This window comes from Pseudorca crassidens, chromosome 3 (assembly GCF_039906515.1).
Source record: "Pseudorca crassidens isolate mPseCra1 chromosome 3, mPseCra1.hap1, whole genome shotgun sequence".
Lineage (NCBI taxonomy): Eukaryota > Metazoa > Chordata > Mammalia > Artiodactyla > Delphinidae > Pseudorca > Pseudorca crassidens.
In genome coordinates, this window is record NC_090298.1 from 92,642,819 (window position 1) to 92,668,770 (window position 25,952).

Consider the following 25,952-nt stretch of genomic DNA (forward strand, 5'->3'; position numbering starts at 1 on the left):
AAGGCGGTGATTAAGGTTGAAGCCATCAAGGTGGGACTCTAATTCAATAGGACTGATATCCTTTACAAGAAGAGGAAGAGACACAGGGATGTGTGCACACAGAGGATAGGCCATGTGAGGACACAGTGAGAAGGCAGTCATCTGAAAGCCAAAGAGAAAGGCAAGACACCAATCCTGTTGACACCTTGATCTTGGACTTCCAGACTCCATAACTGTGAGAAAATAAATTTCTGTTGTTTAAGTCACTCAGTATGTGATGTTTTGTTATGGCAGTCTTAGCAGACTAATACATATACTCTCTCTTTTTCTTCTTAAAATAATCGATCTGTTTCTGACAATAGGTTGGTCCTTATATAATCTGCAACATTTTGCACTTAGTCAGTCTTTTGTATTGGTTACCAATAGTCATCAAAATGTATTTTTCAAAAAGTTATTTAACATCCTGTTCTTGCCCTCTCTTTGCTCCTAGCAGAAGGTAGGTACAGCATGGTCCGAGGGTAAGGCCCCAGACAATCTGGGGACCCAGCTTCTAGCTCTGTGCAAACACTGGAGGCATTTAACTGCTTAGACCTCCCTGTCCTCATTGTAACATGAAGGGAACTTTCCATTTCACGTATTTATTCTTACTTTGCATTTCTGACCCAAACCAGTAATATGTTTCCCTGTAACTTTCATTTATTAGTTCCAGCTCTTCTCTGGATCTGGGCATAAAATATGAAATCCATCTTCTACCTGACAGTTCTTCCAATATCTGGAGATGATCACATGATATACCAAATGTGCCATCATAGAGCCCATGTTTTTCCATCTTGGCCAGAATGTCATGAGAGAGCTAATCATGTTCCTGGCTGAAAATTAGATGTCCATTCACTTTAATTAAATTCACATTAGTGAGATGTGTGGGGCTCTAGAGGATAATGTTGCAATTCCTTCGCTGTCATACACCTCACTCTCTGGCCCTAACCCATCTTACACTTGCTGGTACTTCCACAGGTACCTGTGCTCGTATTTCAAGGACATGAAGCTAAGAATTCCCATCCCCTAGGAGTGGTTATTTAAAAAGTATTTCTCCTAAACATGCCATGTGTTTCCACATCAGTGTGTCTTTACATATGTTGGTCCTTCTACCTGGACTATCCTTCTCCCCTTTCACCATTATTTTTCATAACCCAGCTCAAATCTTCTGAAAATATACCTCGATTCCCCCAGGAAGAGTATATTTCTCCATGCTCCCCGTCTAGACACCTGGTTGATGTTCTCCTCCTTTCCACTCTGTAATGTGACTTAAGTGTCTGTGAAGTGTCTTTTTAAATTTTTGTTTTCCTAGTAATTAAGCTCATTTATTGAGCTGGCCTTCCATAAATGTTGGTTGGACACACGATGCCCAGAGAATGAAAGCAAGCTCAGATAAAGCTTAAAAGCCAGACATTTTAGAAGACAACTAGTCTGATAGAAGAAAAGACAGCAGTGCAGGAGGTTGCCAGTAATGCAGGAGAAAATCTTTGGGAACAAAACTAATGGCCTCAGATGGTCCTGTACCCACGCACAGAGTGTTCAAGTGGAAATTCATTGAATCATTCCCAAGGTGTATCATGGCCATGGCCATGTCTGCTGCAGAGTGGCCTCCCTGCACACCGCACCAGCTTCCTCATTGCCCCTCTGGGAAGTATGTGCTTGACAGGGCTTTGAGCTATGCTGCCCTGAATCACTCACCCCCATGGTGGGAAGTTCCTGCATCTTGTCCTTAAGTATCAGCACACGTTCCTGTATTATGATTGCCCAACTTGTACCTCACCGTGGCTGGAGTTATGCTAATCATTACTTATCGTATCTATTTTTTTTCTTTTTTTTTTAAATGTTGAGCCTTCTTTTAATTTATTTATTTTTTATTTTTGACTGTGTTGGGTCTTCGTTTCTGTGCGAGGGCTTTCTCTAGTTGTGGCAAGCGGGGGCCACTCTTCATTGCGGTGCACGGGCCTCTCACTGTCATGCCTTCTCTTGTTGTGGAGCACAGGCTCCAGACACGCAGACTCAGTAGTTGTGGCTCACGGGCCTAGCCGCTCCGCGGCATGTGGGATCTTCCCAGACCAGGGCTTGAACCCGTGTCTCCTGCATTTGCAGGCAGATTCTCAACCACTGCGCCACCAGGGAAGCCCTCGTATCTATTATTAATTGCTCTCTTCAACTTCTCTTCATGCTGGTTTTTTTTTTTTTTTTTTACATCTTTATTGGAGTATAATTGCTTTACAATGGTGTGTTGGTTTCTGTTTTATAACAATGTGAATCAGTTATACATATACATATGTTCCCATATCTCTTCCCTCTTGCATCTCCCTCCCTCCCATCCTCCCTATCCTACCCCTCCAGGCGGTCACAAAGCACCGAGCTGATCTCCCTGTGCTATGCTGCTGCTTCCCACTAGCTATCTACCTTACGTTCTTGTTTCATCATGACTTCCTCTCTTCCTTTCCTCACCCAGTTTTCCCTCTTCTCTTTTATCTGCCTTTTCCCTCTTTAAATTCACCTAGATCAACAGCCTTTACTGCAAAATTGAAGCATAACTTGACATTTCATTGCTCTGAGTATGTGCCAGTAACTGTCACATATAAACTTCTTCCCTTACTTCTTGCCCTTCCCCTGCTACCCTCTTGCCTCATTTACCTACCCAGGTTATAGAAATATCCATGAGGAGGAGAATTTCCCTTATCACAGCCAACTAAATAAATGAAATAATAATAACCTAGACTCTTGTAAATCAACACCTGTGTTCCAGAACAAAATTACAGGCCCTGGGAAGATAAAAAGTTGATTTCCTTCCATCAAAGAGCTTAATCAAAACTGGGTAATCCAGGGGCTTCCCTGGTGGCGCAGTGGTTGGGAATCCGCCTGCCGATGCAGGGGACACGGGTTCGTGCCCCGGTCCAGGAGGATCCCACATGCTACGGAGTGGCTGGGCCCATGAGCCATGGCTGCTGAGCCTGTGCGTCCGGAGCCTGTGCTCCGCAATGGGAGAGGCCACAGCAGTGAGAGGCCCGCGTACCGCAAAAAAAAAAAAAAAAAAAACTGGATAATCCAGAGTTACCTAGACAGGGAACCTCACCTTCGGAGTAGCCAGAGGCACAGCTGAATCCTTCCTTCTCTCAACATATTCTCACTGCTGCCTAGCTGGTTGGCCTCATGTGTAGGTGGTAGAAATTGCCCTTCAGAGATACAGTGTGGAGACCATGTGTCCCACACTGAAGCAGTAGGACTTCTCTCCTCTCTTCTCCCTATTCAAAAAAAACCTCTGGGGGACTTCCCTGGCAGTCCAGTGGTGGAGACTTTGCCTTCCAGTGCAGGGGGTGTGGGTTCGATCCCTGGTCAGGGAGCTAAGATCCCACATGCCTGGCAGCCAAAAAACCAGAACATAAAACATAAGTAATATTGTAACAAATTCAATAAAGACTTTAAAAATGGTCCACATCAAAAACAAACAAAAACAAAACAAAAAGTACTCTGAGACTATGTCTCATCTTGCAATTTATCTGTGAACAGAAGGAGTAGAAGGAGTATTCAGCAGGTATCAAATTATGAGCTATAGAAGAACTTGGTACACATGATCCAGACACACAGATCCTTAGAGATAGTGTGCCTGGGGTCAAGGTGTCGGGAAAGAGAATGGGATGTAGTGTTTGTGACGAGGAGCTCTATGTAGAAACAAATAGGGAGATGTCCTTTGGCACTTTTGTGCCTCAGCCTGACCTTGGGATGGAGTTATACCATTGCTCTACCATTTCAGTTATTACCTTGAAACATACCTCACAAATATAGACATGAACCATTATAATAAATCCAGGATATTTGAAATGAAACTGCAAAATAAATGGACGCAATTTGAAAGTTTTTGAGATTTCAAGTGTTGGTGAGGTTGAGGAACAATGGGAATAGGGATGTTTTTATATTATTGAAGAGAGTCTCAATCGGTACATTACTTTGGGAGGCCTTTGGCAACATTTGGTACAATTGAATACTTACGTAGTCTTCAAACAGATGACTGCTAAGTTTATACCCTAAAGTAGGGTTGGCAAACTTTTTCTGTAAAAAAGACAGATAATAAATATTTTCAGCTTTACAGGCCATACATTCTCTGTCACAGCTACTCAGTTCTGCCACTGTATCGTGAAAGCAACCATAGACAATATATAAACAGATGAATATGGCTGTGTTCCAATAAAACTTTATTTACAAAAACAGATGACAGGTCAGATTTGGCCCAAAGGCATAGTTTGCTGACTTCTGCCCTAAAGAAACATTTAATCATATACACAAAGATAAGTAAACAAGAATGTTCATAATAGCACTGTTGGCAATAGAACAAATTAGAAATAAACTAAATGTTCATCACTAGAAGGATGGATAAACAAATTGTATGTATGTGCAATGAAACACTATATCAGAGTAAATAAATAAACAGGAGCACTCTATATCATCATGGATAAATTTCACAATGTTTAAGCAAGAAGGATGCAGACAGTATGATACAATTTATTTAAAGTTTTACAAAATAATTACACATATTATTTTAAGATATGTATATATGTAGTAAGAGTATAAAGACATTTATGGGAAAGACAAACACCAAATTTAGAATGATGGTAATCTAAGGCAAGAGTAAGGATAGTGCTGTCAGGGAAGGGCACATAGGGGCCTTAAATTGCACTGTTAATGTTTTAGTTCTTAAGCTCATGGGGGAGACACAAATGGGTAAATGAGTGCTCATTATACTATATCCTAGACCTTTTTGTTTGTCTCAAATATTTTATAATTTTAAAAAATTTCTAGGGTTTTAAATTTTGAATGCCTTTGTGTGGATTGCAGGTTTTGACCCACTGTTGGCAGACAGCTGCAATTACCTTAAATCTTAATGTCTCATTCAGTGGTGTGACCTACATGCTCCATCCATGGAGCCTGTTTGACAGCACTTTTAACGTGAGAACATTTGTGTTGGGCAGTGAAAATGCTTTCAATAGCCTTGGTCTTCCAGGAACACTCTTATTTGTGATTAGAATAGGTTGCTATGGAAAATTGCTGGTTGAGGGCAGAAAGGGTTTTCATGATTTTGTTTTGTTTTTTCATTTATTTGTCTTTATGTACTTTACTATTACTTCAGTTTTCTTGCTCAGATTCTATGGTTTATTTGTTGTTATCTGCATTTTCTCTTTGAACATTCTAGTAAGAGATTCACCAACAATCTTTGTACTTTATTTCACATTTCAGATGGGCGAGTTTTGGTCACCAAAACTCAAGTTAGGTGACTTTCTAGAGAGAATGAGAGAATGAAAAAAATTGGAAATGTCTTCTACATAGGGAATTGATTAAGTTCAGATTTTTCCCACACTGGAAAGATGCTGATTTGGATTCGCAGTCATGATATGAGTCAGCTGCAGCTGGGAACATGTTGTCCACTTACAGTGAGCTGTTCCATGCTTGGGAAAGGTGACAGACTGACAGGGCAGGAGAGAGAAGTGCTGGATTAGTGTTTAGGAATTTTTTCCATGAAGACATGCCTTGGACTTGGACTACCACTTTTGCATGGCCCTTAGGCACAGCTGTCTGGGAAGGACTCTTGTTTTTGTCTCTGGGCATATATGACAAATGGTCTTTGAACTTGATAGAACTGAGTTGGCCAGAACAGATTCTAGCCTAGTGATTGTTGACATAGAAGCAAGTACCACCAGGACATCTCTCTCTCATGTGCATCCTGTAAGGGCAGGGCTGAATTACAACGAAGACTGGAAGTATATAGTTTGTATGGTTGTTGTTCTAAAATAGTGAGAATTCATTTTATTGTGTTTTGGCCAACATTTATCCAGCACACTGCCTTCTACTTTCTCCACAGCTGTTCACTGCCATACATTTCTGATCCAAAATACAAAGTTGTCCAAAAAAATGTGGAACACACTGACCTGATCTTTCCACCAGGGAAATAACACTACAGGAAATATGAAATTATTAGAATAAGGCTTTTGTGGGAAACTAAATATTTCTGGATTTATAGGGATGATTAGTCCCCTACCTCTCTCAACAGCAGTTTGTTATTTAAAATTTGGGACCAACAAATGTGTTTTTCAACAAATGTAACTTTGATATCTAAAACATTTAATATGGCTCATGAAAATTGAGGTGGCAGCAAATGTTGAATTAGAAATTATAAGAAATGTGAGTGAGGATTGCAGGTATGTAATATAGCATGTAAACTTAAACTGATAATAAATGAAGTAGAAAAGTCTAGGAACCTCTCAGCAACTCATAAAAAGACATTTATAAGACATCAAAAAGAAATACGTTTACTTCAAACATTACATGAATACTAAGATTTTCATGATAACTAAAATATGTTATCAAAATATTCCTTGCCAAGATGCCTTACTTTAAGGTATGTATAAAAATAATTTAAAATTACCACATCAATGCACTCTTCCAACGAGTGGTCACCTCTTAAAAGGAGGAAAAGTACAGTGTATTGGTTAAGAGCCTAATGTTTGGAGCTAAGGTCCAACCTGTATATATAACCTCTGAGTGGTTTCTCTCTGAGATTTAATTTTTGCATCTGTAAAGAACAGATTAAAGTAATTGCCTTATAGATTTGTTGTAAGGATTTAACAAGATAATATAAAGCAGTTAGCATAATCCCCAATCAGTACTCAATAAGTCATATCTATCATATTACATTATTATAATTGATATGTGAATGATAAAACTAAAAACTATTTTTCAAAGTTGATAGATATCCCTCTATAATGTAGTTCAATATTACCCATGATTTATCATGTCACATTTCTTACTAATATTATAAAGGTAGACAATTTATTTCAGTTCTTAATTGAAAGAGCACAGAATCTGAATTAATGAGATCTGAATTAAAGTGTTTTTTTCTCTAGCAAGTTTGCTATTTAGGATCTCCAAAGATAATGTTTTAATTAATTTTAAGCAAGAATTTTAAAGTAGCTACTGTGTACAGACAACTGTAAAATATTGTGGAGGAGGGAATACAAAAACAGGGACTTCCATAGTTATTACTTCCACATTATTTCTTTGAATTTATACCTTTTGAAATGTCAAAGTTATTCTTGTTGAGAACATTTAAACCATAAATTGTGCTTCTGAATCTTACAAATAGTCACTGCCCTAGGAGAGTTAAAGTTCACTATATTGTAGGAAAAAAAAGTTTGGATTAATAGTAAGGAGATTGGAATTTTCTTATTTTTCTTAGTTAGAAGAAATTTTATATGTTTCTTGGTTGGTTGGTTTTGGTTTTGATCTCTCAATCGGTTGACTGTAAAACTCTAGAAGATGTATGTCTGGAAGAGAAGCAGAGATAATTTTGGAGGAAGTTGTGGCTGCTCTTGGCACAGGGTCAATGGGGATTTATTTTTTAGCTGGGGAAGAGAGTAAAGAGGAAATGTGGTATCCTCTAAACAGATGTCAGCCCCTTAACAAAATGGGTCTTGATAGAGGCAGTATTGAGGCACCTCCATATGCCTTCTTTACAAGTGACTTTGTTGGAAAGAATGAGAGTAGGAAGGGAGGAAATGACTGATTCTGCATGACAGCTGAGAAGTTTTCAGGGGACGATGGCCTGAGAAACAAAGCATTATGTGTAAAATGAAAAACTATGTATTTCATGGTGATCTTATTCACATCAAATAAGACAACATGAAAGTGCTTTAAAATCAAAAGCTCCATATATGTATATGAAGAACTTCAGTGTAAGGCCCATACTAACCTCTGTAAACTTTTGCCATTTGTGATGTTGGCAGTACTCTGTCAAGGTTCATCTGAGGATCTTGTTTTTTGGCAGTAGCTGGTGGCATAAATTCTATGCCCATTTTGTTGTGAAAGAAAGTGAAGTACAAAGGAAATTGAATTAGCTTGACAAAATCTCACCAGTGGATGATTAGCAGAATTGGCAATTTCAGATTAGTAGATTACTCTGCTCACTAGCTCTTTCAAGTTTAGTTCTTCTTACATAAATGTGTGTTATGCCATATCAGAATCTCTTTGGAGAGTCTCCTCTCCCCCAGTCTCATCCATTTGGTTTAGTGGGGTTCACACTACCTAGCTTCAGGGATGAGGATGTGTCCCAGATCTGCTTGATGAGTGTACCACTTGTCTTTGGTCGCAGTGATTGGTTCAGAATTGGGCATAAGATCCAAAGTGAGCCAATCAGAGTTAATGATAGAAATTTGGTGATGCTATCTAAATGAGCTGGCTATAAACTGGTTTAGATCTTTTCCATCTTTTTACAGAGACCCTGCATAGAATAAAGCAAATACTAAGGAAAACAGGGCTGTGAAATAGACAAAGACACAGTGTCCCAATGATAGCGTGTAAAAGCCTGGATCCAACTATCCTGAAGCCAAATTCAACTCTTGCATTCCTAGTTATATGTGCCAACAATTTTATTTCTGTGTTTAATTTATTTTGAGATTGGGAATCTGTCATTTCCAACAAAAATACCCTTCTTTTAATTTTTTTTTCATTTTCCTCTCTTCCATTTCTTCTTTCTTCTTTCCTTTTTCATTTTCCTTCCCTTTCCTTTTTATCCTTTCTTTCTTCTCTTCCTTTCCCCCTTAGTTTAAATGTCTTTAGTAAGAAACTAAAGCAAATACAATCAGATCATACAGGGACTTGAAAATTAGGATAATGGTGTTGGACTTTATCATTTATAACCTGAAGTTTTTTAATTTTGGAAATAGCATGATAGGAGTTGTACATTAGGATGATTACTCTGGTAGAAGTGCATAGTAGACATTGAAGAATGAAGAGAGTACATTCATGAAGAGAAATTAGGGTGTTGTTCAAACTTACAAGGAAGAGTTCTGGCCTTTGATCATCAGTCTATTAGAATAGAGACGTAGTGATAGATACAGCATTAGTAGAAATTGTTAACTAATGCAATAAGAGGGATAAAGGAGAGTTGAAGATGATTCTGAGGTTTTGGGTATATATGACTGGGATTTTGATGGAACAAAGGATTATTATAAATCAAGAAATGGGGGAGTGAGCCAGTTGAAGGCTGCAGGAGATTGTATGTTGAGTTTTATTCTTGCTGAATTTGAGTAGAAAGTCATCCTAATCAAAGTATCTTTTTTTTAAAAAAGATTTATTTATTATTTATTTATTTTATTTTTGGCTGTGTCGGGTCTTAGTTGCAGCATGGGGGATCTTCGTTGAGGTAGGCAGGATCTTTCGCTGTGGTGTGTGGGCTTTTCTCTAGTTGTGGCATGTGGGTTTTCTCTCTCTAGTTGTGGCGTGCAGGCTCCAGGGTGCTGTGAGCTCTGTAGTTGTGGTATATGGGTTCCAGAGCACATGGGCTCTATAGTTTGCAGCACATGGGCTCTAATTGAGGCGTGCAAGCTCAGTAGTTGTGGGGCGTGGGCCTAGTTGCCCCGCAGTGTGTGGGATCCTAGTTCCCCAACCAGGGATCAAACCCGCATCCCCTGCATTGTAAGGCGGATTCTTTACCACTGGACCACCAGGGAAGTCCCTCAATGTATCTTTGATGTCTTGGGCCAGAGTTGAGTCAAGGAAAGCAATCAAGATAAGGACAGATGTCCAAGACTTTGGCTGTGGGAACAAATACAACTAGAAGGAAAAAGGAGGAGGAATGAGAAAATAGGAGAGAGGCATCAAAGTTGAAAAAATAGGAAAAAACCTAAAAGTTCTATTGATAAACCAAGGAAGATGCAAATTTTAAGGCAGAAAAATTGGTGGTCTAAAATATTTCAGAAATGAAAAAGACTGCTATCTAGCCATTTCTCATCCAACCTATTAAGATTTGGAAATCTTCATAAATTAAATTTTACTAATACCTCATCAAAATAAATTCCAAGTAGAATAGAATGAAACATAAACAAATAGAGAAACTGGAAGACAAAATTGAATATTCATCAGATCTCCTGATAGAGAAAACATTTGTAAATTTAGAAGTGGTAGAAAAAAATTCATGGAAGGAAAGGCCATTAGATTTGATCATTTAAAAATAATAAGTTTCTGAATGCAAAAAAAACCCAATGTTACTGGATAAGAAAATATCTGTAGTAAAATACGACAGAGTTAATCAGTTTTATAAAATGCTAATGAAAAAAATCCCAAGAAAAGAATATACTTAATTATATAACTAATGATAATATTAAAAAGACAGAAAATTAAGTATGGCCTATTTACTTGTTTCTTCTACTGTATCCTCCAGTTAGATTCTAAGTTCTATGAGGGCAGAGCCCATTTCCATGCTGTTTACTTTTTCAACTCGGCATTTAACACATTCCATCCTGGGATGGGATGGGGATGATGATGCTTTTTCTTCAGACAGGAATGCAAGATAGGAGAGGGTTTGGTGTGAAGATGAACTCAGATTGCCTGTGCTGGCTTTGTGGTACTGTGGGACATCCAAGTTGAAATGTTCAGTGCACATATATAAGGGTCTGGAGCTCTGGGGAGCAGTTCAAGCTGGAGATACAGCTTTGAGAATGTTCAGCATATAGTTGGTGACTGAAGATATGTGATCTTCACCACACGAAGGAAAGTGTACAGAGAAGGGACTGGGAAAGAATGCCAAGGGAACCCAGTGTTTGGAAGAAGAAGCAAGGAAAATTAGGACAGTATGTTCCCACATGGGTTCAGGGAGGACACTGATTCAGGACAGTGGAGTATACTTCACAAAAGGATGCATAACAGGAACATAGTGAAAGCTCAAAAAATGTTAGCTATTATTATTATTATTATTGAAGAGTAATAGCAGGGTGCTTTATTAATGTGTTATTGAATTCACCAGGGGACAGAGTGGAGATGCAAAAGGAGAGCCAATTGTCAAAGCTGTGTAGAAAGCTGAAGGTGGGAAAAAGGAAAAAGGAGGACATGAGAGAGCAGTGATGAGATGGGATGAGATCAAAGGAGAGAAGGAGGAGGAGAAGATAATATTTTAGCCCCAGTACTGAGTGCTGCCTAGTGCCAGGTGTTGTTCTTAGTGCTTTAACGGACTCAGTCTCACCACAGCCCTACAAAGCACTACATTTGTCCACATTTTACAGTTGAGGAAACTGAGAAACAAAGCGTTCCAGTAACTTGCCTAGCATTTCCTTTTACTAAAGGGTGAATGCAAGATTTGACCCCAGGCATTCTGATTCCTGAGTCCATGTGCTTGACCTCTTCTCTGTACAGCCTCCTGTTTATATGAGTAGTCATAGTAAAATATTTCTCTCTCTCTCTTTTTTTTGAACCAAATCTTGAGTGCAAAAATCTATTTCCAAGGCTTCTTTAGTACCATAATCTAAAGCTATTTTTTTTCAAATTAGTGTTTTAGAAGTCTTTAAATAGGAATATCAACTTATATATCGTTTCATATTTCTTTGCAATTACTTTGTAACCTATCTCTGATTTTTGATCTTGGTGCACACTTGCTGTTGTTATTTGATAGCACAAACTGCTTTGCAATGAATAAAAGACACCTGCAGTGTTGCAGATGTAGTGTAATAGAGCCGAGACACCAGGAAAAGCAACAGAGCCTATTTTAGAGACTGTTTTTAACATGCACCAGGGATCTGAACAATGACTCTATCACATGTGACCATGATTCTCATTAATCAGATGGGAATACAAATCTCATGAGACTTTTTAAAGTGAGAAAATTCAGAATGCCCACAATTGAAGCAGATATGAATCATTTTGATTTTAGTGTTATTTGGTGTCATTCTCAATAAAAACTTCAAATGATATTAAACATTTTATGGTAAGCATCAGGATAAAATTTTATTAACAAATAGCTATTAAATACTGGTAGTTTTTCCTAAAATAATTACCATAGAGAAAAATGTCTTTTGTAAGGCTAAATTAACATAGTTATTTTTGTAAGGATAAGACAAGATAGTGCCTTATGGAATTGATCCCTGAGGCAGGTACTCTTATCACAGAAGCAAAGAAAAACAAAAAAGAAAATTAGTTTTGCTCTTCTACAAAATGTTGGATTGACTGTACCAAGAATCGAATCCAGAGTCCCCACATGGTGTTAAAATGCAAATTAAACAGTAGTGAGTATATTATTGTATTGATATAAAAGTTAAATATGTTAAAAAAAGAAGACATAACTAATTAGGGTAGAAACCTTGTAGAGAATAACACAATTTAGAGATTTACATTCCATTTTTTTTATTCTGTCAGGTCAACCTCTTAAATGAGCTTTAAGACATGTATGCCATACTCTGGGCCAGAAGCACTAAGGCTTTTAGCTATCAGTTAAGCCCATTCTAACATCCTGTCTTAAAATGCTAATACCAGCCTTCCATCATTTTTTAATTGTAGAAGTGTTTGGCTGAATTGTGTTCACTGTGGGCTTGCCCTCAACACCCCCCCCCCCCCCCCCGCCCCCGGCCCCGGCCATTCATATGTTGACATTGTAAACCCTAGTATCTCAGAATGTGACTGTACTTGGAGATAGGGTCTTTAAAGCAGTAATTAAGGTAAAATGAGTTTATTAGGGTAGGTCATAATCCAATAGATTTGTGTCTTAAAAGAAGAGATTAGGGGGCTTCCCTGTTGGCGCAGTGGTTGAGTGTCCGCCTGCCGATGCAGGGGACACGGGTTCGTGCCCTGGTCCGGGAAGATCCCACATGCCGCGGACCAACTGGGCCCGTGAGCCATGGCCGCTGAGCCTGCGCGTCCGGAGCCTGTGCTCCGCAACGGGGAGAGGCCACAACAGCGAGAGGCCCGCGTACCGCAAAAAAAAAAAAAAAGAAGAGGTTAGGACACAGACACACACAGAGGGAAGACCATGTGAAGACTCAGGGAGAAAGACAGTCATCGCCAAGCCAAGGAGAGAGGAGAGAGGCCTCAGAAGAAACCAGTCCTGCCAACACCTTGATCTTGGACTTCTAGCTTCCAGAACTGTGAGACAACATATTTTTAGTTGTTTAAGCCGCACAGTCTGTGGTACTTTGTTATAGCCACACTTAGAAGACTGACGTTGAGCTTTCACTCCAGGTATTAACTCCAGATTATAACAAGATAATTAAACTACCAGAAAATATGACTGTAATTCCCAGATGATTTTCATTGATTTCCTCCTTCACAGTTTGCAATTGTTTTAGGAAAGAAAAGTTTGATGTCCATTTATTCATTGTAACCCAGAGGTTGCTGGGATCCCATAGTCATTCTCTGGTTTTCCCCAGCAGCATCCTTGAATCAGGAATCAGAGTGTGTTTCATACCCAAAAAAGAAACCTATTTCTTAAAATATCAGTGCACATTATGGATTTACTGAAGATTTCATGGAAAACGGGGGAGAAGTTTTACAGCACACACCACTCAGAAAATTCTCATTAATCTTTTTTTTTTTTTTTTTTTTTTGTGGTACGTGGATGTCTCGCTGCTGTGGCCTCTCCCGTTGTGGAGCACAGGCTCCGGACGCGCAGGCTCAGCAGCCATGGCTCACGGGCCCAGCCGCTCTGCAGCATGTGAGATCTTCCCGGACCGGGGCACGAACCCGTGTCCCTGCATCGGCAGGCAGACTCTCAACCACTGCGCCACCAGGGAAGCCCTCATTAATCATTTTGTCTTCTCCACTCGTGATCCCTCCCCTTCCCCATCCCATGAGCTCTTTTTTATGCAGAGCGACTTAATTTTGTGTTATGCTAGCACTTTCACTCTTTGAAGCCAACTGATAATTCCAGGTTATCAAAACATTTATGCTACATAATGCTTGTCTCTTTAGAGAGGGATTTTTTTCTATTAAGGAAATTAAAAAAATTTTCTCCATATCATACATGTTTCTGAGAAACAAATATTTGCTGTTCATAGCAAATCTCTTACTATGGGTGAGATAAAATGAAGATAAAATACAAGATAAAAGGTGTTTATGGCACCTATGACTCTTTAGGCATACAGCCCATCTGAGTTAGACTGAATAACGGACCCCCAACTGTGTTCATGTCGAATCCTTGCATGCTGTGAATGTTACTTTATATGGCAAAAGGGGCTTGGCAGATGTGATCAAGTTCAGGATCTTGAGACGGAAGGTTACCCTGGTTAAGGGTCCTTATAACAGGGACTCAGGAAGAGTCAGAGTCACAGGAGAAGGCGATGTGATGATAGAAACAGAGAAGGGAGTGATGTGCTCTGAAGCTGGAGGAAGGGAATGCAAGCGAAAGATTCCAGGTGACACTAGAAGCTGAAGAAAGCACGGAAATGGAGCCTCCTTTCAGTGCATTCAGAAAGAACAGCCCTACAGCCTCCTTGACTTTAGCCCAGTGAAATTGTTTTTGACTTCTGACCTCCAGAACTCCAAGAGAATACTTTTGTGTAGTTTTTAGTTGCTAAATTTAGTTAATCTGTCACAGCAGTAACAGTAAATTAGTACACCATTCCATCTCCTTCCACTGGTCTATGAGATTCATGCCTTCACTCCTCTGCATCTCACCTGTCCTAGGTTCACCGGGCAGAGATCCTTCTGCATCAGTCAAAACATAGTGGCTCTTGGGCTTGTGGAAAGGAGGAGCAGCTGTTTTTGCCACATGCACAGAAGAATGGGCAGAAATCTCTAACCAGATGTGTAGCAAAGGATTTACCTTGCCAAAGAGAGATTTGGTTTTTGCCCCAGACTCCTGGGAAGTAAATTTTAGCCCTTGGAATGTCCTTCCTGATCAGTGTCTCTGTTCACCTGGGGGCCTTAAGTGATGGCAGATAATCTGTGGTGACCGTGTGATTTATGTTGGGATCCCTGTGTCACACAATATGGTTGTCTACCATAGCTACATGACTGAGCCCTAATAAAAACTCTGGTCGCCAAGGCTAGGGTGAGCTTCTCTGGTTAGCAATACTCTGTACTCTGTGTATTGTCATACATCTTTGCTGGGAGAAATAAGCGCTGTTTGCATGACTCCACTGGGAGAAGACCACTGGAAGCTCATACCTGGAATGCTTTTGAGGCCCTATGTGCCTCTTCCCTTTGCTGCTTTTTAATCTAGTGAATTACTCAACCTGAGGATGTTCTTGGGGAAATTGAAACTTGTAGTTGATGCCAGAGTTGGGCTTGAGGGCCCCCAACCTTGCATTAGGTGTCAGAAGTGAGGGTGGTCTTGGATGATCCCAATCTTGGCACTGGGTCACCTGTGTCTCTCTATCTCAGGGTCAGGACCCATCCCTGTAACTCTGACCCCCCCTCCTTCCCCACTGGGATGGAGTAGGTGGTGGTGAGTGATAGAGAAAACCATGCCTGCTTTTGCCCTCTCCTCTAAGGCTTCTATAAGTTGTAAGAGAAGGGAGATATGTGAATACTGAGTTATTTTCCTCTGGGCCTGGAACATAGGAGATAGACAAATAGATACTCTGATCCCCTTGTCAGTATAGCCTCATGCGAGCTACAGCTTGTGGTATTAGAGAGACAAGGGCAACTCTCTGGTGGGTGATAGGGTAGAGGGGTGACATTTAAATCAGTAGGTGGAAAAGGGAGGGAATAGTACTTCAATAATGATTTTTATCTTTTATCCCTGTCCTTAAACTAAATTTTGTTTTTGCTGTCTCAGAGTCCTTTTTCACGTAAGGTTGATTAGACATCTTTATAACAACAGGCTGGATACCTTAATTCAGTTTTTCAATTTATGTAACAAGTAAATTTACCTTGGAAGAGAAGTTTTGTTTTGACAACCTAGTGCACTATGCTTGGAGAGTGGCTAACAATGAGAATTCTTCATGGAAAGAATTAATTCAGATTTGGATATACAGTTGATTCCCATTATTTGTTGCAGTTATGTTCTATAAAGTTGCCACAAACACTGAATTAATGACTACTGGACCATTTCCCCTGGGGGAGGTACAGGGTTAGGCTCCTGCAAACCTCTGGTCACAGCATTTTTGTCAACTGATCAATAACCTTGTTTTATGTGTGTTTCTGTTTGAAGACACCTTATTTAATGTATTGTTGATTCAGTAACTTTGAACTCATGGCCAATAACACTATAACTCGTGCGTGAAGGAAACTTGTCTAACATGTATTTTCTCCCGAAGGTAGCCTTCTTGCACTCAGGAACACTAGACGGCAGTTCAGCACTACAGTTGCGAGACATTTTAAAGAGCAACATCACCAACAAAAAGTACAAAAATGCAAAAAACATGTACTAACTAGATTGTGAAAAGGAAGCTTGTTTATAGTATGAGAGCTGAAATAAGAAGGCAGAATATTGCCTTGTTTGACCTCAGCTGGGAGCTTGCACGTGGGGCAACTCAAAATTTTTGTACTCCATGCATGCCCACTAATGACTGAAAAAGTGCTGTGAATAAGGTTTGGGGGTTACAAATAAATTTGAGCAAGTAGGCAAATTCACAAGTATGGAATCCACAAATAATGAGGATCCACTCTGTCATCTGGGGAAAATGCTGATTGCTCTAAAATATCTTTAAAAGGAAACTGGTACTCTGCTTATGATGTTCATGTCTCTGGAAGACGTGAAAGCTCTTTATATTTTTCTGACACACCATTCCAAAGGGGACATTGCCAGAATCTCTGCCCCTCTAGCCTACCTAATGCATCAGATGTTTACCATGAGAAGTCATCAGTCTTGATAAGGAATTTGGTTGGTTTGCTAGGCTGGAGGATGTTGCACGCTGGAGGATGTGAGGATCCTTGGACTCTTTGCCAAGAATGAAAGTATTTGTGCGGAGAGTGGGAGAAAAGGAAGGAAGACCAAGAACAATACATGTAGTTTCTAGGTACTATAGACCAAAAAAAAAAAAATCCATCTGAGAGTCTATCCCAAATACATTTTGAATAAGACAGTAAGATTAGGGTCTCTGTGGAGATGGACTGATCCAGCCTGCTCTTTCAGTGTAACCCTGGCAGCAGGGTTATATTCTTTTTTTTCCCAATAAGGAAACTACTCCTTCATATTTTGTATAGAGACCTCATCGTCTGTCTTAATTGCTTTGCCAGAAGATTCTGAGAGTTATTGTTAGAGTTCATGGATGACCTCTGAACTGATGACTGTGGTAGACTGAGCCTCCAATCAGGAACAATGATAAGGGTAGCTAGTATTCCCAGAAGGCTTTTTAAGACCTAAATTCTGTTTCAAGTGCGTTATACATTTGAAGGCATATTAAACCTTACAATAGGCGTTTGAGGTCAGAAATCATATCATCCCCAGTTTGTAGATGAGAAAAATGAGACAGGCATAGGTTAGGTAACTTGCTCTAGAAATCATACAAATTATAAGTATCAGATTTAAGACTCAAAGAAAGCCATGTGCTTACAGAGCCCATACACTTAGCCATTGCATAATTCTGTCCTTTCTCAAGGAGGAAGTGAACTTTAAAACATTTTAAGTTCAAATTTCACTTGTCTGGATGTTAAAATTAATTTTAAAAATTGAACTAAAAAAAATTGAACTAAAATGTACCTAATCTATTATAAAATAAAATAAAAATAAGACACAGTTACTGACGATAACTTCACACAGTGTAGATTCGGGTGTTTTGGTTTTGTAAAATGTCTTTCCAGTAGTATTCAGTAGTCTGGTGACCCATCTGATAACCTCTTATAGAGCAATAGCACTGGGAGAGGAGTCTAAGGATCAGTCTGTGAAGGGCTTTGTATCACAGACAAGGAATATGGGTGAGGAAGTAGAGAACTACCGGAAAAAATCCTACAAAAAATACTCTTTCTTTTCTAGGCAGCCCTGTCATGCCCCTCCCACCCACCCACCTCACCATGGTTTGGGGCCTCATCCTGAATGTATGCATTCCTCAAGGACAGTAACTCCCACAGGCCAAGAAGCATCTGGCCGTGTGGGTGATGTATTCTCCAGCCTCTCCAAAGTTGTGTAGGTAAGTCTGGCTGAAGTTATTGTCTCCCTCATCTGGGGGTTGCTGTTTGTTCCCCCAGGAAGTTCTCCATCCTTGCTCGGCCACCTGTGTTGGCCACACTTCTCACCTAGGATAATCCTCTGTTGGGCCTCACATAACAGATACTGAGCCTACTGCTTAAAGCATTAGGCAATGTGGGCTGGGTCCCAACATGGAACTACAGGCACAGCTTCCTCCTCCTGAGAGCCAGTGAGGAGTCTCTGAGGTGTTTATGTCTGTCTAGCTCCAGGGGGAAAACAGGCTAAGGAAGCCTAGGTCTTTTTAGGTTCTGTGTGGCTCCACTCCATGGACCCTCTCTGGTTTCTGAGACCATCTAAATTCTCCCTAGCTTCTAGATTAGTAGCTGTGGTTTCTGTTGAGGAATGCTGTTTACCATGTGGTGTGATGTCCATCTTTCCCTCAAGCAAGGCAAAAACAAATGGTGCAGGTGTCCTTAAGCTCTTAGAAATTCTGGGACTGAGCAGTGCCCTTCATGGGTTGGCTGACCAATTGGATATGGGAAGTTAGAAAAACTATAGATGAGGAATCTCTCATATCAGAGAAAAAATGGAACTTAGAGTATTGGGGGTTATGGGGGTGGGTGAGGAAGAATGTAGTCATTTCATCCTTGACCCAGATGGTAATACCCTCTCTCAATAAAGGATTATAGGCAATGGGATAACCAGTTAATGGGTTAGCTAATAGAAGAGACCAGGAAAATGTCCAAACAGATTTACCAGCCATTAGGACCACAGTATAGTTGGAGCATCAGAATCACGTCCTTTTGAAAATGGACCACTCAAAGATTGCTCTGTAATTACTCTGTTTCTTTTCTTTGGGGTTCTTTTTCCTAAATGACAGTGTATCTCATTTGTACTGAGGAAACTAAGGAAAAGCATTCACGTCCTCCCTTGAACCAGAGTTAAAAAAAAGAATGATCTCTCTTCCTGGGTGGTAGGCATGGTGGCAGCTACAGGAATCAAAGATGGAGAGCCATGGGGATGGAGGGGGAAAGTGGGGTTTCTCATATACCTGCTTGCATATACTCATTTCCATAGATCCCATCTCTGCTGAGTCTTAAAGGGTTGATGATTTGATTTTAAATGGCAAAGAAATTCCAAGTTATAATTAGGAGAAGTTAGAGGTATTCTGGGCGTGTCAGATTTGGCCTAGCCCCAGGACAGAACCATTTACCTTATGGGACCTTGTCTGGTTAGAGCAAGTCCTAATTGACTGCTGTGAGTGATACTCTTACTCACTCAGGGGTGTGGGGCTTTGTTCACTTGGCTTTGGGGCTTAACAGGATAGAATTCAGGGACTGACACTGCCAGTCAACAGGGCTTGGCTTCCTTGGCAATACTGGCTGCCTTGTTAGTGAATGGTTTGACCTTTTTGCAGGCATTGACATGCGAATTTGGGGTTTTATACACCAGAAATGGATATTTTAGCAATCTCTATAAGAAGTTCTTTCCCTTTTCCAAATATTTGAGAGGAAAAATTCTGAAATATTAAAATAAGAAATTTTAAAGGAGGGAGCATAAATTGTATTGTTTAATGGAAAAGAAGAAAATCTGAAAGTTTGGATTTGGGGAGAAAAATGCTAATCTTTTTGAGTAAATGTGCATGAGTCCTATTTTGCACATAGCACATTGCTAGTTCTTGTGCCATTTCTGACTTGAGATCCAAATCTAAACTTAGACACTTTGAATTACTCAGATAATGGATGTGACTGTGTCTCCGTAGGATGGCTATGGTATTTTGAGTATAGAGTTGAATTATTTTGATCAATTCATGTTAATACATTCATTCAGTGTATCGTCATGAGCATTTTCTCATCCACACTCATGTTTCTCTGTGTCCTAAAGAACATTTATGTCCCAAGAAATTATCATAGGTATTTTTGTTGGGAGAACGGAGCATCAGAGGACTAACCATAGTCACCCTAAATCTGAGAAATTCTGAGTTAAACAAAAGTTAAGCAGACTTCTTTACAGAAGGAATTCTCCAAAGTCTTCAATATGCTCTGTGTATGTTTTAAATCTCTACCTCCCCCCCCCTTTTTGATAGAATATCTGTTAATATTATTCAGGATACTTTTCCTGTAAGAAATTTTGGAAAACACTACTCAATTCCAAGGATTCAAGATGCAATTGGTTTAATCATAACCAGAGGATTTTGGCCTCTCACCAGATGGTTGTTGAAAGTAAAGCCCTAGAACAACTTTCATCTCCTTTTTTGGAAGGCCTTATGAGAGTGACTTCTTTTTGTCTCAGAGACCATTATATGCTCTTTTAAAGGAAGAGGAAAATGAACCAGAGGACCCCTGGAAGGCCCTCTAATTCTCTGGCTTTAGGTTACAGTCTTTTAGAACATTTTATCAATTAATGTACCTCTGTCTGAAAGTGACCTCAGTTCCTCACCACGTGGGCCTCTCCTTAGGCTGCTTGGGTGTCCTCATGACCCGACAGCTAGCTTCACCTACTATGAGTGATCTTAGAGAGAGTGAAGAGGAAGCCTTGGCACCCTCCAAGACCTAGTCTCTGAAGTTAGTCACTTCTGCCTCATTCTGTTTGTTAGAAGTGAGTCACTAAGTCTAACTCATACTCGGGGGAGATTTAGACTTCATCTCTTTTAAGGAAGAGGATCAGAGAATTGTGGCATATTTTAAAGCCACTACAGAAGGTTGAAATAATAAGGACATGAGAAGGGGCGAGATAGGGCAGTGCCTGAATTCATTTAGTTCAGCATCTTTGTGGCGTTGTCAAGGATCTGAATTCTTTCCCCCTTCTGTTCTGCCATGCTTGGTGCCTTGGCTTTGTGCTCCAGTTAGCTCCCCACATAGTTGCCAAATGACTGTACAAGTACTGACTACCATGCCCCATCTCAATATCCAGCAGCAAAAATGGTTTGTGTCTTCCTTGTGACATGTAAGAAAACCTTTCTTAGAAGCTCTCAATGGTTTCCTGTCTTGACTCCCTGACCAGAACTGTCTCACATCCTCTAAACTAATGACAAACAAGAGGAGTGGGGTTGCCATGAGTGACTTACGTAAATCAGGATGTGTTCCCGAACTAGGGATCAGGACGCTTGTCCTGAGGTGGACACTGAAGCAAATTAGAGTTCCCTTTGCAAGGAAGGGAGGGAAATGGCTACTGGGTTGGCAAAAACAGGTAGCTAGCTTTGGATCCTTCACCTCCTTCCATGATGGTCTTCCAATCACCATGCCATGTGAACAGGGCAACATCACCTCCTTTGTAGAATATGAAGGCTTACACTTTCGACAGAAGATCAAGTCCAGGCAGCGCCTCAGTAGCTCTTGGTATAATACTCATTCTAGTTAAAAGGTGTAAAAAATTCAGAAAATACAATTTCAAACTACATGTTTAATAATATTCAGTGTTGGTGGGAGAGAGGGGTTAGAGATTAAATTAAAGTCACCACTTACGAGGGAATCATTATATCATTGGGGGTGGGGTATAGGGGACTGTTTCTTCTCATTTGGTGTTAGTAACAGATAGGGTAAATTTGTCTTTTGTCCTTATGAGACAGGCTGGGACCTGGGACCCTTTGCTTCAGTGCTGCAATGCTTGCACCTGGACACACCTCTCCTCAAGCAACAAAATACAAAGAAACTGTATGGGACTAAAAATATCTAGGTGCATGTGCAGTTGGGGCAAATTCTGGACAAAAGATACAAAGAGACCAAAAAAAACCCCAACTGCCACTTTTGAAGAGCCCAGAGCAAAAGCAGGGTGTCAGGAGCAAAAGCAGGGTACTGAGCATGCCCCCTGCACACGACACCACCAGAGGGGTGGGCAAAACACCTAAGCCACCCCTCCAGTCCCACCCCCGGACACACCCCTACCCTCACCCCATATAAGGAACAAGCTCGTCCCCCCTAGAGAGCAAGCAAGCAGGGGAACCTGTTGTTTGTTCTGGCTCCCCCCTGCTGCAGCAGGGGCCCCAAAAAAGCCTCACCTGAATTTCTTGTCTAGCCTCTGATCAACTTCTATTGATTAAGGAGGCTAAAAACCCTGGTTGGTAATACTTATGGGAGTCTAACATCTAAAGGGAAGTTTTCTAACATGCAACTACAATATGATCCAACAATTGCACTCTTGGGCACTTATCCGAGAGGAATAAAGACTTAGGTTCACACCAAAATCTGTAAACAATGTTTACAGCTGCTTTATTCACAGCAGTCAAACAATCCCAAAGTCCTTCAGTGGGTGAGTGGTTAAACAAACTGTGGTACATCTGTACCTTGGAATACTACTCAGCAATAAAAGGAAACAAACAACTGACACACAAAAACCTGGATGAATCTCCAGAGAATTATGTTGAATAAAAAAAGCTAATTCCAAAAGGTTACCTACTGTATGATTCCATTTATACAATATTCTTAAACTTATAAAATTATTGAACTGGAGAACCAAGTATGATTGCCAGAGGTTAAGGAAAGTGTACTCTGAACTGAGTAGACTGGGTAAAGGTACTTGAAAGTGGTATCCTTCTGTGTTATTTCTTACAATTACATTGGAATCTACAATTATCTCAAATTAAAAAGTTAACTTAATCTTCAAAAAAATAAAAATAAAGGGAAGTTTTGAGCTGTGTGTTAAATGGTCTAGCATTGCACTGGTTGTCTTATATTTTGTTTCCCCTCTGTTTCACACCCTCCCTCCCCTCCAGTGGTCTTGCTCAATCAGAGCATAAGACAGGCCATTGAGGGCCATAGGCCTTGATGCTCTTGCCTCTCTATGCTCCTGAGACCTGCAGAGCTATTCAGGGTGACTTCAGCATTGCTCACTCAAAGTGCATCTCCACAGCGGTTTGTCATGTCTCGTCTGTGCTCTGTTTTAGTCATTTCATGGAGCTTTTACAATTGCTGGACAATTGCCTGAAGACAAATTTAGGGGAACAGAAGAAACGTTTAAAAAGTAATTTGAATAATTAAATCCCTGCTCTTGGAGGTCAGGACTCAGAAGGAATGAAGCCCAGAATGGGATGGAGAGCAGGGACTGTGAAAAGGTCTGGAACTATATATGTATACTATATGCTAGAAATCACAACATTTTCAACTATTTAAATTTATGATAAAAATTCTAGATGTTAACTTAAATATCTGTGGGATGTAGAGAGTTTGTAGAATTCTTTCAGGGGCTATTTGGGCAAAAGTATTTGAAGAGTACTGCCCTAGAATGTCATATTATCTTAGGGTGGGGAAAAACAGGAGTAGTCCATCACAAAATTGTCAAGTGAGGAAGTGTCTGGCATTCATGCCTTCTCCTCTCTCCACTCTGCCTTCCCCCTGAAGTTTTCCTCACAGAGATTTCTGGCAGCCAGGCTTCCCCTGTCCGAGGCCCAGTTGATACAGTTGAGGAAACTGGAGCACACAGAGAGAAAGTAACTTGCTCATGGTCACACAGCAAGTAATTGGACAGCCAAGGTTTGACCCCAAGGAATCTGACTCTAGAATCTCAGCTGTAAGTCACCATGCAAAGGCACATGGCCCAAGTTCAAACAGTCAGACACAATCACTGCAGACTGTTATTCAAGAGCTGGTGCCTCAGGGAACCAGTGATAGGAGATTCTATCTGGGACTGGGGAGGACCACTGTGGCCACCACATAGACTGTCCCAGGGCAACATGGCAGTGATGGCCAACAGTTGGGGTTGATGGCTGGCTAGGGGTGCTGGTGTATACAGTGCATCTTGGAGTGCCAGTTGGGACAGCTGTGGACCACTGCTGGGGTGTGACTATGATTGTAGCTCGTGCCATGCAACTTTCTACATGGTTCTTTCTCTTTCCTGGTGGTCCTGGGAAAACTACCATCTATCTATCTATCTATCTATCTATCTATCTATCTATCTATCTATCTATCTATCTATCTACCTACCTACCTACCTACCTACCTACCTATCGGACCCTGCTGGTGAGCTTTTAAAGGTGAAGATGGGTGCTTTTTTATGCTTGTGTCTTTCTTGACTCTCAGCAAAAAGACCTGCATGGAGCAGGTGCTCAAAACACATTTCTTACAGGAATAATGAGCTGATGCACAGCAAGGTGTTAGTGGGTGATAATGACTTATAGGGGCAATGCTTCTAGTAATATTAGCATTTAGATGCAGACCCTTAATGTCCCAAGGCACTAGTTGCAACCCATTAATGGGCCCTGAAATCGATTTAGTTGCTTGCTGCTAGCATTTTTAAAAATGAAATAGACTCCATTATAACAAAACAATGGAAAACAGAGTGCATCAGTGGTAGGAAGATTAAGTATTATTTCACAAAATGTTTGTTTTGATTGTGTTTACATCTTTTGTTTATATGTGCATATGTGGGCATATATTGGGTTGTGGTATTACTATGGGCCAAAAATAGATGTGATTTTGGTCAGTGTGTCACATCTTCTGGAAGAAGAGAAGAGGGAAGGATTTGGAGACAGGGTTCTGAATTTTCTCAGTAATTACCTACATCATAAAACATAAGACAGGCCCAAGGAACATGTGAGTATTCACTCATACTCTTTAAGGTGGAAAGAGAAGGCCACAATTCACATTGACCCTCTCACTCACTTCCCCTTCACACAAATACTTTTTTAAATAGGACATATTTTTTCTCATTCATCTATTTCTAGAATACAAGGTAGCTATACCTATGTGAAAGGCTAATAAAACTAGTAAATTGTTCTACTGTTCTCATGAACATTTTCCATATTATATAATCGCTAGTGTATTTTCACATATAAAATATTTACAGTAATATGCCAATGTATCTGTATTTTATAAACCTTTTTTCTACTCCCCTTCAGCTTAATTCACTTGTGCACTTTACAACTTACAGGTTTTGTGCGTGTGTGTGTGTGTGCACCTCTGATGAAAGGGTACCCCGGGGTGACCAGTCTTCTACCTCTGACCTGTGTCCTTGGGCATGGCTGCCATAAGTTTGGGAAGGCTGTCTACAGTGAGGGAACTGGGGAAGGTGCTGAGAGAAATGCACACACACACACACACACACACACACACACACACACACACACGATACAAATGTGTGAGTGGCATGGAGGTGCAATGGGGAGAGAAGCACTAGGACCCAAATGCTCTTGAGCTCCAGTTCCCAAGACGGTGCTGTGCCTTGTATGTGTGTCTGTGATCGCCTCTTGCAGTGTTACCCAAGCCACTCCGGCCATTTTTTATTTGGGCTGGTGTCTTAGGTCAGGTTCCCTGGAGGCTGACTCTGAGGTGAGGATTTATGTGCAAGTAATTGACTAAGGAAGTACTCCCAAGAGAAGCTGGAAAAAAGTGCAGAAAGCACTATAAGAGAAGAGGAGAGTAAGTTGTGATTTCAGGCAGTCTATGGAAGGTAGCTTCAGCCTCAGTGTTCTCTTGACCTGAGGCCAGAAAGCTGGTCTTTCATTGCCCCACACCATCAGTCAGAGGCTCAGGGCTCAAAGGGATGCAAACTCCCAGGCATGTCCAGTTCCCTGAGAGTACAGCTCAGTAGCTGGAGGGAGTCCTTGAAAGAACAATGACCACAGAAAGCAATAGACAACAAAGCCAGCACAAAAGGGGCAGCATAGAAATGGCCAAAAGGATCTGAGGGCATCAGGCTGGAGTAATAGCATTTGCTGGCCCTGGTCTGAGTGGTTATCTGTGTCTACAATTAAAAGGACTTTTATTCATGCATGGACATAGTTCAAAAGGATAATCAAAAAGAAGAGCAAGATTTTTACAAAAATGGAAAGACCACTCCCTGAGAGCAACTTTGGGGCACATTCCTAATTTCATATTAGAGGAAGTTGCATGTTTAAACTTCTTAAGCTTCTCTAACCACCTAAGATGGAAATGTTCTGCCTTAAGGATGTTTTCTGTAAGCAGAGAGAAAGAGAAGCCAAGTACTCCCTTTTGCAATAAATGCTTCAGCTAAAGATATACCAGCCCTTACGCTTAGATGGCTCTTTATGCTGATCCTTGGACCTGAAGTGGGAATATGGCCCTTAGCCTAGAGCCTGCTTTTGCACCAGACTGTCATTTCCATTTAATTTTTTTTCTATCAATGGACTCAAATCTAAAAGTACTATTGA

General features: G+C 40.5%; 1 long non-coding RNA gene across 1 annotated transcript in view; it reads left to right on the top strand.

Annotated features, from left to right (window-relative positions):
• Positions 1-25,952, top strand: part of LOC137220771 (uncharacterized) — a 256,549-nt gene that overhangs the window by 165,953 nt on the left and 64,644 nt on the right. Inside the window, exon 2 of the long non-coding RNA XR_010941789.1 lies at positions 17,696-17,849. This is a non-coding gene — a long non-coding RNA (uncharacterized lncRNA). The remainder of the gene's footprint in view (positions 1-17,695; positions 17,850-25,952) is intronic.